The sequence below is a fragment of the Macaca nemestrina genome, chromosome 19 (assembly GCF_043159975.1).
Source record: "Macaca nemestrina isolate mMacNem1 chromosome 19, mMacNem.hap1, whole genome shotgun sequence".
NCBI classification, from domain to species: domain Eukaryota; kingdom Metazoa; phylum Chordata; class Mammalia; order Primates; family Cercopithecidae; genus Macaca; species Macaca nemestrina.
Genome location: NC_092143.1, coordinates 4,232,600 through 4,249,626, shown reverse-complemented (window position 1 = coordinate 4,249,626; position 17,027 = coordinate 4,232,600). Strand labels below are relative to the sequence as shown.

Sequence of the window (17,027 nt, the reverse complement as noted above, 5' to 3'; positions counted from 1 at the left end):
GTATTTAAAATTTTTTTTTCCTCCCATCTCTTTCTGTTTCATTGCTGAGACTCTGATTTTTTTCAGTAGTCATGTGCCACACAGTAATGTTTCAGTCAATGATGAACAGCATATACAATGGTAGTCTCGTAAGACCACAATACCGTAGCTCTACTGTACTTGTTCTGTGTTTAGATACGTTTAGATACACAGATACTTACCATAGTGTTACAAGTGCCTACAGTATTCAGTATAGCAGCCTGCTGTGCAGGTTTGTAGCGCAGGAGCAACGGACTATGCTACACAGCCTCAGTTTAAGTGCACTCTATGATGTTCTTCTGACAACACATTACTCAGAACATATTCCTGTCAGTAAGCAGTGCATGGCTGTACTTCAAGCATGCTCATAATTGTTCTCTGAAGCACTTCTCTTGATGTTTTTAAGCCCTTGTAGACCATTCTAGCATCTCAGCCATCTCAGGGTTAGCATCTGCCTTTTCTCGTTTGGTGTGAGATTTCCTTGATTCGTGCTATGATGAGTGATTTTTGTATTGCAACCTGGACATGTAATGTAGGATAGTATGTTATGAGACCCTGGCTATTATTTAAATGTTCTGTCTTAGCAGGCCTACTCTGACACCCCTTCAATAGAGGAAGTGCCACCTCATTACTGCTAGGTGGGTTGGAAATCCAGGTTTCCCACTGGCCTCTGTTGACACCAAAGGATGGGCTCTTACCACAAGCGTGAGATAGGAGCACTCCTTCGCTCCAGGCCTTCACTCATGTCACCCAGGCTGGGAAAGCAGGAGTTGCTTCCACCTATGGCCTTCCCTGGGGATCTAGAGAACTCATTACAGTTGAGCAATGATGAAACCCTAACTCTCCACTAGGCATCCTCTTCTGACACCACCAAGCCAGCAGAGGAACTAGAGCCTCATTACAGCCTGACAAGGGTGGGAATCTGGGCTCCCCACTTGGCCTTGGTCAAAGGTAAGGGTAGGGATGGGACCACAGGATTTTTCTGCTATATTTATATGGAGCAGAGAAGTTACAGGCTAAAGGTTACTTGCTAGGCTGCCCCTTGCCTGGTGCTTTGGCTAGAGAGAAGCTTAGGTTTTTGTTGAAGCTTCTTTTGTCTGTACCCATTGGTATTTCTGGGTTTCCATCTTCACCAGTACCTAGCCTGGGATTTATGACCCTACATCCCCCAGGAAAAAAAAAAAACAAAAACAAAAAACCTGGGGACTTACTATCCTGCAGCTCCTTGAGCCCCAAGGTCTCTCACTGCTACTCACTGCTATGTGACTTTTTTTTTTTTTTTTTTTTGAGATCAAGTCTTGCTCTGTCACCCAGGCTGGAGTGTGGTGGTGCGATCTCAGCTCACTCCAACCTCTGCCTCTCAGCGGGTTCACGCCATTCTCCTGCCTCAGCCTCCCAAGTAACTGGGACTACAGGCACCCACCACCATGCCTGACTAATTTTTTTGTATTTTTAGTAGAGACTGGGTTTCACCATGTTAACCAGGATAGTCTTGATCTCCTGGCCTCGTGATCCACCCACCTAGGCCTCCCAAAGTGCTGGGATTACAGGCGTGAGCCACCGCGCCCGGCCCACTGCTATGTTTTCTATTGTCCATATTTTAGAGTCTTCTCTTGGTTGTTGTATGTATACTGTCCCATTTTTAGCTGCATTTAGTGAGAGAAATAGGAAAAATATATCTACTCTATCTTAGTAGCCCTAAAGAAATGCCAGAGTCTGTTTGAGATGCTGTAACCAAATATCGTGGACTGGGTGGCTCATAAACAACCCAATGTATTTCTCACAGTTCTGGCGGCGGGAAGTCCAAGATGAAGGCACCGGTAGAGTTGGCGTCTGCGGGGAGCCTGCCTCCGGGTCCAGATGGCCGTTTTCTCACCGTGCCCTCACATGGTGGAAGGCACAGGAGAGTTCTCTGGGGTCTCTTTTGTAACAGCACTCATCCCACCCATGAAGCTCGGCTTTCTTGACCTAATCACCTCCCAAAGGTCTTGCCTCCCACTACCATCACCTTGAGAGTAAAGATTTTGATATATGAATTTGGGGGAACATAAATATTCAGAACATAGCAAGAACTTTATAAATTTCAAGGTCTTTCATTGAACTGATCTGGGTTGGGGCTCACACCAAGCGATTCTACTAATTTCTAGGAAAAGTTGTAAACCACTGATGTGTCTCAAAACCTTAATTAACTGAAGAGTTAAGAAAGTAAACAATTCTAGGTAAGTGAATGTATCCATTAACCTGAATTTTACCCTGAAGGGCTTTTGTTGTTTCAACCCATGTTGCTGAAAACCTTTCTAAAAGGCAAGTGTTCCTTTGAACGGTTTTAAGGAAGTGAACATCACTGAATCATGTCAATTGTTAACTATTCTGCACTGCCAAGGTCCTTATATTTGAACAATTCTTTGGGGACAAAATTTAATATAGGAGGCAGCTAAATGTAATTTTAAAACATCTCTGGAAGTTTGTACTGTTTTTCTACAAATATCAACATAGTTTCCTTTCTTTTGTTACATTTTATCCTCTAATTCAGATATAAAATCAGTTAATTCCAGACTTTGATTTGTTTTATTTAAATTGATTGAAGTATTAATCTTAGAACAATAGTATGGGGATTTTCAATAAAAAAAAATTAAATCGTGTAGTTTATTTTCTAAAAGTTAGTAGAATTGGGGGAATATTTATTACGCGTTATTCATTCTTGAATGAGGTAGTAAAAGACGCTATAAATGATTAACACTAAGTGTTTTTTTAAAAAACTAATATTCTTTCTGTAAGTAAGGAAAAATGTAATAGAGACAGGAAGGGGGTTTTTAAAAATGCAGCAGTAGGCCGGGCGCGGTGGCTCACGCCTGTAATCCCTGCACTTTGGGAGGCCGAGGCGGGCGGATCACGAGGTCAGGAGATCGAGACCATCCTGGCTAACACGGTGAAACCCCGGCTCTACTAAAATACAAAAAATTAGCCGGGCGCGGTGGCGGGCGCCTGTAGTCCCAGCTACTCGGGAGGCTGAGGCAGGAGAATGGCGCGAACCCAGGAGGCGGAGCTTGCAGTGAGCCGAGATGGTGCCACTGCACTCCAGCCTGGGCGACAGAGTGAAGACTCCGCCTCAAAAAAAAAAAAAAAAAAATGCAGCAGTTACATATAAGTGAATCAGTCAACAAGAGCCAGATAGTACAGAACAAGTAGTGCCTTGAAAAAGGTACGTAAACCAGAAAAGCTGTTACGAAGAAGTAGTCTCCTACTTCCTATTATTCTGTGATCAAAATTGTATGTGAAAAGTTGTCTGGAGAAAATAAAAGTTCGTCAACCAAATCACTCAGTGGCTGAGAAGTAGACAAGAGGGAAGAAGGTAACCTTGGTGTTGCAGGGCACACTGCAAAGAACTCGGAATTGTGATGGTCCGGGGAGTGATGGTAGAACTGTCAGTCAACAGAGTACCCTGCCATCTGTCTAGAGACCCTGAGACTTGATGCCATTGACATTTCTTAAACAGATCACCGTTTCTTCTGGATTAACAAAACAGCATATTTCATTCTGTATTTACTAAAACCCGAATACTAGATTCCAAAATGTTCCCTGGAAGGTGGACTATGCCATATTATAGAAGCTCTAGTACTAAATTTTTTATGTGAAAGTCTCCAGAAAGACAAATAAAATTCTATGTGTTCTTGGGCACATCTCTGTGACACTCACTTTCCATGTACATAAACAAGGAACTATGATGTCCACCACACTCAGCTCTTAGGATGCTGTGAAGGACAGATTAGAGCATGTTCATGAAAGTATCTGAATTTATCTATTGATGCTTCACAGATCCTCATAACTTAAAATGATAATTTATTAGGATCAACACACACAGATCCCTGTGTTGAATGGGCTCACCTGGGAAGTTCTCATTTGGGGTCTCTTACGTGGTTGCATAGAGAGACTACTTAGGATGGATCATTTGAAGCCCCGCTGGGTAAGATATCCATCTGGATTCTTCACTCACGTCCCTGGCATCTCATCTGGGGTGGCCGGAACAGCAGGGCCTGGGCAGACCTTTCTCTCTTTCTCTCGTTCTGTGCAGCCCCTCCATGTGGCTAGCTTGAACTTCCTCATAGCATGGCAGCCTAAGGGTAGTCAGACCCTTTGCGTGGCAGCTAGTATCCCCCACGTGCTATGAGAAAGAGGTGGAAGCTTTGAGGCTCCTCATGATCTAGCATCATTTGTGCTGCATTTTATTGTTTACATAGGACAGGACAGGCTGGATTCATAAGAGAATTCAAAAGGGCCTGAGAGGTGTGGCTTGTTGTGTGACCCTCACTGCAGACTAGCTACCTCGGCGCCTACCACCTTTTAAAGTGCTATAAAGAATGACATACTATTGCATAGAATTACCTGACTTTTTATAGCGTTTTGCAATCTAACACTTCTGAAGTCATTTTAGACCTTCTTTATCTCCACTGTTTAGTGAAATTATCACATTTCTACTGTCATTACTGAGAAATTTCATTCCATATTGTTCCTCTCCTTTTCAGAATAGTAAATTACATTGCTAGGAGTTTTAATTGCCCTGTCCACATATGTGACTTCCGCAGTGTTATACATTCCACCTGTCTCTGAACCGACTGTACATGGAGACACTTCCTTCCTCTGTACCAGAAAACCCCTGTGGTGATCAGCTTTATGTGCCAGCATGGCTAAGCTGTAGCACTGCCCACACACACCCCATTATTCAATCAAACACTCATCTTGGTTTTGCTGTGAAGATATCTGCAGAGGACATTAACACCTACACTCACTTGACTTTAAAAGAGATTATCCTCCATAGTCTGGGTGGGTCCCATCCTATCAGTTGAAGGCCTAAGAACAAAACCGAGATTTCCCTGGGGAAGAAGAAATTACATGTGTGGACTGCAGCATGAGCTGCTGCCTGAGAGTGTCCAGCCTCTGGCTCATTCTAGAAATTCCAGACTGGCCTAGCCAACCCCCAAAATTGCATAAATCAATTCCTTGCAATAAATCTCTTTCTTTATGTCTCTCTGTCTCTCTCTGTGTGTGTGTGTGTGTGTGTGTGTGTGTGTGTGTGTGTGTGTGTGTGTGTGTGTATCTTACTGGTTCTATTTCTCTGATAGAACTCTAATGCTAATATATCCTCATCGATAGAATCAATAGGATAGAATGAATAGATCAACAGAATGCAATCACCTCTTTAAGACAGCAAAGGCAAATGTAGTTTTTAAGAGTATGCTGGTAAAATACTTATAGATTCTCTGAAATGTTAAGTGTTATCTTTAGGAAATCTAGACCTCTTCTAAAAGCATTTAGATATTAGATTGTTAAAGTATAACCTGTTTGGGGGGCATTCACATATTTTGGAAGAAAACGTGGTGGATCATGGCAGGAAAAATCTATAGGTGACACAATAGAATGCATACGTTGGATGTTGGACCTAAATGGAAATACCCTAACGTGGAGCCAAGCTGACCTGAGGCACCGAGGTCTGAATTGTAGGCAGTGACGTGCCAAGGAGTGCCAGGTGGGGTGCTGCTGGAGAACGGGGAAGGGCAGTTCAAATCTGGGTGGCTTTGCTGGATCCTGTCTGCTCACAGTCCCTCATCCGCCGGCACGTTTGGCATGTTGTCCCACCCAGTTGACTTTGGGCTTGGCAATGCAACCTGCTTTGAACTACGGAGCATGACCAAATACTTCACACTCCAAGGGTGAGCAAAGCCTAGCGTGATTGCATTCTGTGACTGCCACTCTCTTGTTCCTACACTCTGCCATGAGAAAAAAAGAAAAATGAGATATGAGAGATCCAGGACACAATCCCTCCTCCTCTCTGGAATGGGACCAGATATGTCGTGTCCCCATGGCCAGGAGCGCAACTACAAAGAACCACAGCCACAGACTCAGAACAAGCTCCCATCACATCAGGTTCACAGCATGAGCAACAAGCAAACCTTTCTGTTACCAGTTACTAAGATGTGGGGTTTGTTTCTTAGGCAGCATTTACACAGCAAAAAAGAAAAAAGAAAAAACTGACCAATACATCTACTTCTTTTTTTTTTTATAAGGATGCTCCATTCAAAATTTTACTTTTCACAACTGCTCAAGCTGAAGTGATTTCCAATGTTTCATGTGTATCCCTGGACCTAATACTAAGGTTTTCATTATCTTAGAGTTTTCAAGGAAAAAATAATCTTAAGTTTGAGGAAACAAGCGAGTTCTTCATTTAAAAACAGCTGTGTTAAACATATTGGCCAAATTCTTCTCAAAGAATAATGATGAATGCAGCATTAATATTTCAAATTGGGCCTGCTGAAAGGTTAGTCTTCTAACACCCTTCAAGCTTCCCAATATCCTGCGGGGAAATTAAAAGAAGGTTAGATGTAGCAGGACTTGGACGGAGTGAAATATCTTTAAAGTATTTTTAAGAGATATGACAGACAATATGCAGCTGAGCAGTTAAAACAATCATGCAGGACTTAAGACAATAACAGGGCTGGAAAATGAAACCGTTGCAAAAAGGCTTTGTGGCAAGAACTTTATGATGAAGGAAGTTATTTGATCCTATCCTCATGGCTTTGAATAACCCCAGTTTGATTTTTGAAACTAGAAACTCAAATTCAACCCCGTTGGTACTGTGGAGACCAGGGAACCAGAGAACAGATGTTTCTGGGGAAACAAAGTAAATGTGAGTGTTCGTTGCTGAAGCCAGTGGCAAGGAGTGAGAATGTGCATCGGAAGATGATTTTTTAAGGGAGTATAATAATTAACTGGGGATTTAATCTTGATTTTGATATAAATTCAGATTTATAGAATAGTTTCAAGAATAATACCAGGAACTTTCACATATCCTTTAAACTGACTGACCAATTATTTATATATTTTTATATATGCACATTTTTTCTATATCAATTGAGAGTAAATTGGTAATAATTTGCTTTTTATCCCTGAATACATCAGTGTATATTTCCTAAGAACAAATACTTTTTTTTACAAAAACACACTACAATTATTAAAATTAGAAATTTCAAGTGGATACAATACTATAACCCACAGTTCTTATTCAAATTTTTATTCTTACCCCAATTGTGTCTTTTATAACAATTGTTTTCCCAGTCCAGGATCCAATTCAGGATCATGCTTTGCATTTTATTGCCAAATCTCTTTAGCCTCTATTACACTGAGTTTCTCAGCCTTTCTTTCTTTCATAACCTTAAAATTTTTGAAGATTACAGCCTGGTTACTTTGCATAAAGTCTCTCAGTTTGGGCTTATCTGATGTTTCCTCATGATAAGATTCATATTGTGCATTATTAAGAGGAAGAATACGAAAAAAAAATGCATCTCTGTAAGTTTGGGAAGCCATGATCTTTGTTGCAGCATGAATGATGTGAGTTTGATCGTTTGGTGTCTGCCAGGTTTCAGCATTGTGATATTATCGTTTTTTTTCTTTATAATTTATAAGTCATTTGTAGGGAGATAGTTACTATGTGCATATTCTGTGTCTCATCAAATTTTCACTCACTAGAATTAGCATCCACTGATAAGTTTCTAACTCTCTGTTCTTTCTACATTTATAAGACGGCATTCCACTGTAGGGAAGAGACTTTTCCTTCCTCTCCTACTTATGTCTGTAAATGTGAAAGTATGATAGTGTGGTTGCATTGAAGTATATATGCACATGTACATGTACGTACCTTAGTGCGGAGTTACAGAAACTTATTTGATCCACTGAGCTCATTACGATCATTATATGCTTAATGGCCAAATTGCCTCAGATTTGGCCAGTAGGAGCTCCTCCAAGCTGACTCTATGATTCTGTTGAGATAAATGTTCATATTAAAATCATTCTTAAGGGCTTCCTTTCTTTCTGGCACCTTAGAATGCTCCAGACTCAGTTTGTGTTTCTCTGTCCCAACCCTGGAGAAGACTTTTCTCAAAGCTCTCTGGTTCATTGAAGTGGAGAGTGATCTTAAGAAACCAAGAAATAATACAGGAATGTCATTGCTTCCGGGCCTTTCTAGCAAACAGACCTAGGAAATGCAGAGGCACATGCATGCGTACTACACACACACACACACACGCAAGCACATGCACACACATGCACATACGTGCACACACATACACATGCACACACACGTGCACTCACACGCACACACACAAACACGCACACACAATCACATGCGCACACACATGCACACATGCACAAACACGTGTGCACACATTTACACGTGAACATGCACCCATGCACACACACGTGCACACATGTGCACACACGCACGCACACACACACACGCACACACATTCACGTGCACACATGCACACATGTACAAACATGCGTGCACACACATGTACACGTGCACATGCACCCATGCACACACACGCACACATGTGCACACACACATGCACACACACACGCACACACACACGAGAGAGAGATTTACATATCTATTTAAAACTATGAGTTTATACTGATACCTCAGGTTCCAGTGAAGCACCACAAGCTACAGCCTAGTTTTACCCCTTTACATATGTGTAACTGCCTTCTCTGATACGGGGAAACCTGTCTACCATTATCTTCAATGTATTTACTCATTTGTACAAGATGAAAATATAAAGGAAGTATTACAGAATAGCGAACTCATGCCACTGCAAAATACCAACCCAATAGCTAGAGTTAAATATTAGTTTACAGTTCTGCTGTGATTTTTTCTAGGTAAAATGTACATACAGTGAAATACACGATCTTAAGTATGTAGTTCAATGAATCTTAACAAATGCCTAAAGTCACTTAACCCAAGCTGTTGTCAAGATACCCAACATTTTCTTCACCCCAGGACATTTCCTAGTCAGTCTCTAGCCTTTAGACACAACCACTCTTCTGATTTGTATCACTGCACATTAGTTTTGCCTGTTCTTGAAATTCATGTAAGTGAAATTTAAAGTATTTTCTCTTTTGTGTCTCACTTTCACTCACCATGTTTTTTCTCTTGATGTATTGGGTGTACTAGAAATTTACCAACTGTATTAATCTTTTCAAATACTTTACTGTAGATTTGGCTGACTTTCTGAAGAATTTGTGTTTTATATATTATTTTATCGATTCCTGTTCTTTATTATTTTCTTTCTCCTACATACTTTGGATTCAATTTGCTCTTTTTTTAACTTAACCTGTAACCTTAGAAAATTGATTTTAAGCATTTTTCCTAATCAAGTATTAAAAATTATAAATGTTCCTCTAAGCACTGCTTTAACTGCATTCCTCAAATTTTGGTATGTTGCATTTTCCTTACCATTCTGTTTAAGTATTTGCTTGGATTTCTTCTTTGGTTATTTAGATAAGTTTTTCTTAATCTCTAATTTTGAGCATGTTTATATATTCTAATGTTACTGATTTCTAATTAAATCTATTGTGATCAGAAAATACTGTCTATAAAACTCCAATAGTTTTAAAACTTTTGAGGCTTGTGTATGGCCCAGGATAACCACATTTATCTTCATGAACATTGCATGTACTCATGCCAATTCTGCTGCCATTGAATGTACTACTCTACCAATGCCACCCTCGTCAACTTGCTTGTTCATATTGTTCAGATCTTCATCATCCTTTCTAATTTTTTTGAATATTGTTCTTCCAGTAACTGCTACTACACACACAGAAAGAGAGAGAGAGAGAGAGAGAGAGAGAGATCTATTTAAAACTATGAGTTTGTAGTGAGTAAGATTTCTAAAATCTTTCCGGTTGTAGATATATTTTCCTAGATTTTTAACATGCTAATTTGAAAAATATGTGTTGGGTGAATAATATATGTCTGTCTGATGTCAAAATAACACATCGAAGAAAGAACTGATCAAAGTATTTCACCTTGTACATCCCGTGTATACACTCTGTATACAAGATACACAAGTGAGGAAACACTATGTATTACCAGGAGTTCAAATGAACCAATTGGTTTTCTTTCAATACCTCAGATTAAATTTTAAATAAGATCAAAGCTCAAACCCAAAATGAATACACTTCAAAATAATTTTTAAATGTTGAGTGGAGACCTCTGAGCCACAGAGAAATGAGAAATGGGAGCTCCGTTACAGGGGTACACAAAGGATGCATGGATACAAAAGGGGAACAGAGCTGATGACTCCAGCTGCGTCGCTGATCAAGTTAACAAGCTGTTTATAAGCATTTGGAGGGAAAAAAAATCATTAGAATTATTAGAAAGATTCATGAAGACCCACCATGACAAACTAATTTTCTTTTCTGACATGCTTACTAAACGTGTAGAGCAATAGATCGCATCGGTACAGAACGCTTCCGTCTCCGCAATGATCACTCTGCCATGATTCACGATAAACCTCAGGTTAACAGTTTTGGGTTAATAATACATTGGTTTATGTATTCACCACCGATTAAGCAAAGAATTCGTTATTCTATTTGTAGAGACATGGGGAATCACTTACAACACCAGTGCTCTAACCCCTGAGCTATGGAACCAGCATGGGGAATAGTTTACAGAGGAGAGCCGAGAGTTTTCAGCTGTATTCCATTTTTTGGTATGTGTACTTCAAAATTGAAGGAACTCAGTTTCGTTTTTAGTAATCTGGATAAAGATCTGGATTATATATTTGCAGGAATCCAAATTTTGGGTGTACTTTTCATCGTAAAATGTTGAAACATGTAAGGGCAAAAAAAGACAAAAAACTTGTGATTTTATTAGTGGGCTAGAAACCGAGACTGAATTCCTTTAATAAATTAGGTTAACCATCAAACTTTCTATATAAAAGAACAGAAGAATCTGATATTAATTAACCACAAATTTAACTTATTAGTCCTTTTTCACACTGCTGATAAATACATATCTGAGACTGGGTAATTTATAAAGAGGTTTAACAGACTCACAGTTCCACATGGCTGCGGAGACCTCACAATCATGGTGGAGGGTGAAAGGCACATCTTACATGGCAGCAGACAAGAATGAGAACCAAGCAAAAGCATTTTCCCCTTATAAAAACATCAGATCTCATGAGACTTATTCACTACCACGAGAACAACATGGGGGAAACCGCCCCCGTGAATCAATTATCTCCCACTGGGTCCTTCCCACAATATGTGGGTGTTATGGGACCTGCAATTCAAGATGAAATTTGGATGAGGACACAGCCAAACTATATCAGGTATATTAGTTAACTATGATAATATGCTTATGAACAAGGCTCTTATGAACAAGGGCAAGTAATAGCCCTGCCCTTCTCCTTCCTTCTGTACTTAGAGTTTTATATTGGATTCTGGACCCATATATTATTTAATTTGTGTTACTGACTCCAAGAGTGTGTCTAGAGATGAGTAAGCAGGTAGAGAGGACTCTGTCAGAGCTGCTCTGGGAAGAGCACTTTAAGTAATTTTAAGTGCTCGTTGCAGAGAATAGAGGGCTGAAGGGATCAATGGTCATGGCTTCAAGTATTTGGAGATCTTTCTTTTAGAAAAAGGAGAAAGCTCTTGAACTACTCATAAAGTTCTTGAGTTAATCACCTTTTCTCTTTACTATTTGGAGAAACAATTTGTTTTACCCACCAAGTCAAAATCCATTACTACCAACCAACCAGCATAAGAACTTTCTAAAGAAAACAGAGAGCTGTCTTAAGAGACTTTGGACCCTCATGGGGCACATTCAGGTTTAATGGTCCCTTGTAGGGAAGCTGTGGAAGATACTCTTGTTTTGGACATCATAGGGTGAAATGACATCTGTGAACTCTTCCAAGCCTAATGTCTAATATGGTACATATTTTAGAACATGAGATCTAGGAAGGACCTAAGAGATTATCTTATGCTCACTGCTGCAATTTATAGACGAGGAGACTGATATGCCTCTGGCCCGAGATCATGACCTATGTTATTAAACATCTCTCTTTTTTATTTTAAATTATTGATAATAAAACATAGAAAGAATGAATAAGACCTACTATTTGATAGCACACAAGGTGACTGTAGTCAATAATAACTTAATCGTACGTCTTAAAATAACTCAAAGAGTGCAATTGGATTCTTTGCAACTCAACGGGTAAATGCTTGAGGGGGTGGATACCTCATATTCTATGATGCGCTTATTTCACATTGAATGCCTGTATCAAAACACCTCATGCACCCTACAAACATATACACCTACTATGTACCCACAAAAATTAAAAATTACAACCTATTAAAATAAATTACAGATGTAAATTTAAGGGGTACAGGGGTACAAGTGCAATTTTGTTACATGGATATATTGCACAGAGGTCAAATCCAAGCTGCCTTTAAAATTTTCTTACCATGGATTACACCAATTGAATTCAGAATTCCAAAGAGAATTTTAAAATGGTTTGAAGCCATTCCACTTTTTGTAGTAATTACTAGCTTGTGATAGCCACACAACAACAGTGTCTCCCAATATGTGTCAAACAAGTAATTTTTGATTCAAAAATTGAGAACATTTTATTCCACATCACTACAGAAATCTGTAACCATAACTATGAGTCTGAGTGCATTCTTAAATGCCTGATATTGTAGGGAGTTCACCCCTATCTGCTTAAAATGATGATGTATCTGTTAAAATAGAAAAGATTATTTTGCAGTAACTAACTACACCAACAAAGTTTTTTTGTTATTGTTGTTTTTGGTTTTTGTTTGTTTTGTTTTGGTTTTGTTTTGTTTTGTTGTTTGAAATGGAGTCTCACTTCTGTTGCCCAGACTGGAATGCAGTGGCTCAATCTCAGCTCGCTGCAACCTCTGCTTCCCAGGTTCAACGGATCCTCCTGCCTCAGCTTCCCAACTAGCTGGGGCTACAGGTGCCATCACCATGCCTAGCTATTTTTTTTTTTTTTTGTATTTTCAGTAGAGACAGGGTTTCACCACATTGGACAGGCTGGTCTTGAACTCCTCACCTCAAGTGATCCACCATCCTCAGCTTCCCAAAGTGCTGGGATTGTAAGTATGAGCCACCACGCCCAGCGCAAAGTTTTGTTTCTTATATAATTTGCCCAAAGTAGGTGGGCTGTAGCCCTACCCCACTGCCTTCAAACTGGAGCCCAGCTGCCAGCAGCATCCCCTGGAACAGCGGAATGACCAAGGCAGACAGAAGGAGTGTGATATGGTTTGTTTGACTTTGTGTCCCCACCCAAATCTCATCTCAAATTGTAATCTTCACGTGTTGAAGGAGGGACCTGTAATCCCCACGTGTCGAGGGAGGGAGGTGATTGGATCATGAGGGTAGTTTCTCCCATGCTGTTCTTGTGATAGTAAGAGAGTTCTCATGAGATCTGACGGCTTTATAAGCATCTGTCATTTCCCCTGCTTGCTCTTCTCTCTCCTGCCACCCAGTGAAGAAGCTACTTGCTTCTCCTTTGCCTTCCGCCATGATTGTAAGTTTCCTGAGGCCTCCCTGGCCATGTGGAACTGTGAGTCAATTAAACCTCTTTCCTTCACAAATTACCCAGTCTCTGGTATTTCTTTATAGCAATGTGAAAATGAACTGATGCAACATGCATGACCAAGCACAAGCTGATGCTCAAAGCTGCTGCTGGAAGTGACATTTCCACTCACGTGTCATCGGCCACAGCAAATCACATGGCCACACTCCAGCATAATAGCACAGGGAAGGATCATCTCCCCTCAGGAAGAAAGAGGTCTCAAATACTGTGAACAGTTCTACACCATCTGCAGTGCACATCTGTCTCCAGAGGCTTTAATGCTACACCAGCCACTCACTGTCTCCACCACCCTCTTCTCTCATAGCAGGGTCAGATTTCACACAAATATAAGATGTGCTTGTCTGATGGATATTTTAAGGCACTGGTGGAGTTCTTTGCCTATCACCCAGAGATTACTGAGTCATGCAGGGATTAGAGTGGAAATAGAGCTGGGTTGAGAACAAAGTTGTAAATTCTACGAGGTGACTTCAAAGAAAGCCCTGTGTGTTAGTCGTGGTTCTCCAGAGAAACTGAACTGATAGTAATATGTGTGTGTGTGTGTGCGCGCGTGTGTATGTGTGTGTGTATATATATATATGAGATAATATATTGGTCTTAATAAGGATCAATATAGGATCCTACTATTGATACTAAATAAGGAATTGCTTTATGCAATTATGGAGACTGGTGAATTCCAAATCTGCAGGGTGGGCCAGTGGCCAGAGACCCAGGTGCGGGTGGCCCAAAGGCCATCTGCTGGGGAGTCCCCCTTGCTCAGTGAGGCCAGTCTTTGTGTTCCATTTAGACCTTCAGCTGATTAGATGAGGCCCACCACTCTTCGAAGGGCAATCTGCTTTACCCTCAGTTCACTGATTTGAACGTTAATCTCATCTAAAAGCATGCTCTCAATTGATACAGGAAATGAACCACTACACACTGGTATAAGCAGAAAATCTCTTGTGCTGGGTCAAGTGGCCCAAACTGTTCCGGTCAGCCTGACCACCAGAAGATATGGAAATAAAGCCTCTGCTTTGGGGAGGAGGAGCTAAAAAGGGAGACTTCCCTCCCCGATTTCCCTCCTTTAAAGGACTGGAGGGGGACACTCACTTGGCTGTCCTCACCAAAGAGTGAAAGAGGGGACTTCAAGGAGCCTATGGTGAAGCCTAGGGGCACATATAAGACGGGAGACTCGCAGTCCACCTCCCTGTGGGGGCCATGCTCAGCCACAAAGCTCACCACTGGCATTCCTGCAGGGCACAGGAAGAGAGGGCGTGTGGGTGCTTCCTTGTGGACAGTGCAGTCCACCCTCGTGTTCCTCATTTCTAAGATAGAGAAGGAGAATCCCAGGGCGGAGGCTGCAGAGGCTGGCGTCAAGCTCACCAGAGATGTGCCACGAGGAAAAGAAGGCCACCTGCTTGGAAGAATGGGGACAAGGCCATCCCAGCAGGGATATACAGAGGCTCTATCAGAGTTGGCGAGCAGACCACCTGTGATGATGGAGTGGCTTATGGTTGCGTCCCTTGTCAGCTGATTCGTAAGGCCTTTCCTCTCCTGTGTGAGCCATCGGTCATGATCTGGAAAAGGGAAGGTGACCTAAGAAAGATGAGCCCCCCACCATGGCTGTGTGCTCTGGGGAAACCTCTCTCCACTCTGCTTGTGTTACTTTCACAGGGATGCCATGGCAAAGTACCACAAATTGGGGGGCTTAAAACAAAAGAAGGTGCTTCTCTCACAGTCTTGGACACCAGAAAATGAGATCAAAGATTCCACAGGACCCTGCTCCCTCAAAGGCTGGAGGAGAGAAGCTGCCCCCTGCCTTTCTCTGAACCTCCAGTGTCGCCAGCAGTCTTTGCTGCTCCTCGGCTTTCAGGACGTGACTCCAATCCCTGCCTCCATCTCCACATGGCTGTCTCCTTCCTGTGTGTGTCTGTGCCCAAATGTTCCTCTTCTGCTGAGGACATGGGTTACATTGTGTTAGAGTCCACTCGAATGAACCATATCGGGTTACACTGTGTTAGACTTCACTCGAATGAACGACCGTATCTCAGTTTCATTACATCTACAAAGACTCTATTTCCAAATAAGGTCACATGCACAGGTACAGGGGTTAGGACGTCAACTTCTCTCTTGGAAGAACAGAATTCAACTGATACAACACTGCAGGGGTGAAATCAAGACAGAGAGAGAGATGAGGGGCCCGCACATGCTCTGCTCACCTCAAAACTTCTCGAGAAGCAAGTCTAACTTGCAGAAATTTGAGAAAGGCAGGCGAAGCAAAAAAACAAAATGAGATTTTTTCATAACTTAAAGAGGCTGAAAATGATGGAATTGGACTGAGATGTGTTACAGGAGCCTACACAGCTAGAAGGATAGATTCAAGGTCATGCTTTGAACAAAAGCCATTAAACATAAATAAATAACATGGTATCACACTTTTGCCTCTCAAGTTGAGACTGCCTCTAAACTGACTAGCATTACAAATATCCTAACAGAAAACTATCCCCAAAACCTAGAAGGCCATATTATGCTTGGGCAATCATCTGACCATGTACAACAAATGTAATGAAAACAGTACACCTGAACCACGGCAAACCCAACAGTTTAATTTAAAAACTCGGAGATACTAAGTATTGCCTTCAGCTGGACATTCGGAAACTTCACATGGCTACATTGTATTTCCCCCCACCAGTTGCTTCAGGGTTGTGAAATTCACTGGACTGTGGAGGGAGCCTTAAACCTTTGTGGGTGATTGATGTCTCAAGTACCTGAGCTTTTCTGGTTCTGCTGACCCTCAGTCTCCTGGACCCTAGGTAAGTGCCTGGGGGACTATACCCCGATCAGTTGAACTCACTGTGGGATTGTTGCTTCTGAAAGTCCAAGGGTCAAAATTCTATGTCTTTAGAGAAGAATATTTTCTTACTTTCAGTCAATGACTATTTAATATGCTTTCTAAATATTTGAAGAGAAATGTGTTTTATAATATTTTTGTGTATTTCTGCATAATGAATAATATCTTCCATTCTATTCCTAACTCATCAACTTGAAAAACACAGAAGAATCAGACCCCAGTATGATTTGATACCCTGCAGTCTCATCTCTGGAAGCCCAGAATAAAATGAAAAAGGTGCAGACAAGAAGAGAGAAATCACTGTTGACAACACATTTTACCTAGCAGTCCAACATTGTTTATCAGCATAATAAAATGTGCCAATACTCACCAGCACCCTAAAATATGCACTAATAATAAATAGAGATATAGGGCATAATATGGCCAATGATGAGATATAAATCTATAGCTCCTGGGGGGAAATGATGGAAGACCTCACAATGGAGAAAGTTGACTTTGGATAAAACAAAGAACTTTTCTCCTTTGATAAGCCTCAGATGAAAATAGCATTGATTTTTTTTAGTTATAAAATCACAATCCCTATTTTGCATGATCAAGAAACAGAAACAAATTTCCACACTATTACCTTTCAGCTCCTATATATTCCATTTTTATCTTTTGTTCATCCCATTGATAGTTTAAAATTAATGGTTTTATAGGTAGGATAGAGCTCAGTATCAAATATG

At 41.0% G+C, this 17,027-nt stretch overlaps 1 protein-coding gene across 3 annotated transcripts in view; it reads right to left on the bottom strand.

The window, feature by feature from the left end:
- The window catches only part of LOC105489309 (uncharacterized), a 201,544-nt gene that overhangs the window by 53,000 nt on the left and 131,517 nt on the right, over window positions 1–17,027 (bottom strand). The window contains exons 2-3 of one of the 3 annotated variants that reach the window (XR_011616737.1): window positions 7,709–7,829; window positions 5,939–6,367 (exon numbers count right to left, since the gene is read on the bottom strand). The exons of the other annotated variants lie outside the window; for them this stretch is intronic. The gene's annotated coding sequence lies outside the window, so the exon portion shown is untranslated. Of the gene's footprint in view, window positions 1–5,938; window positions 6,368–7,708; window positions 7,830–17,027 lie in introns of those variants that run through there. 3 annotated transcript variants of the gene reach the window in all.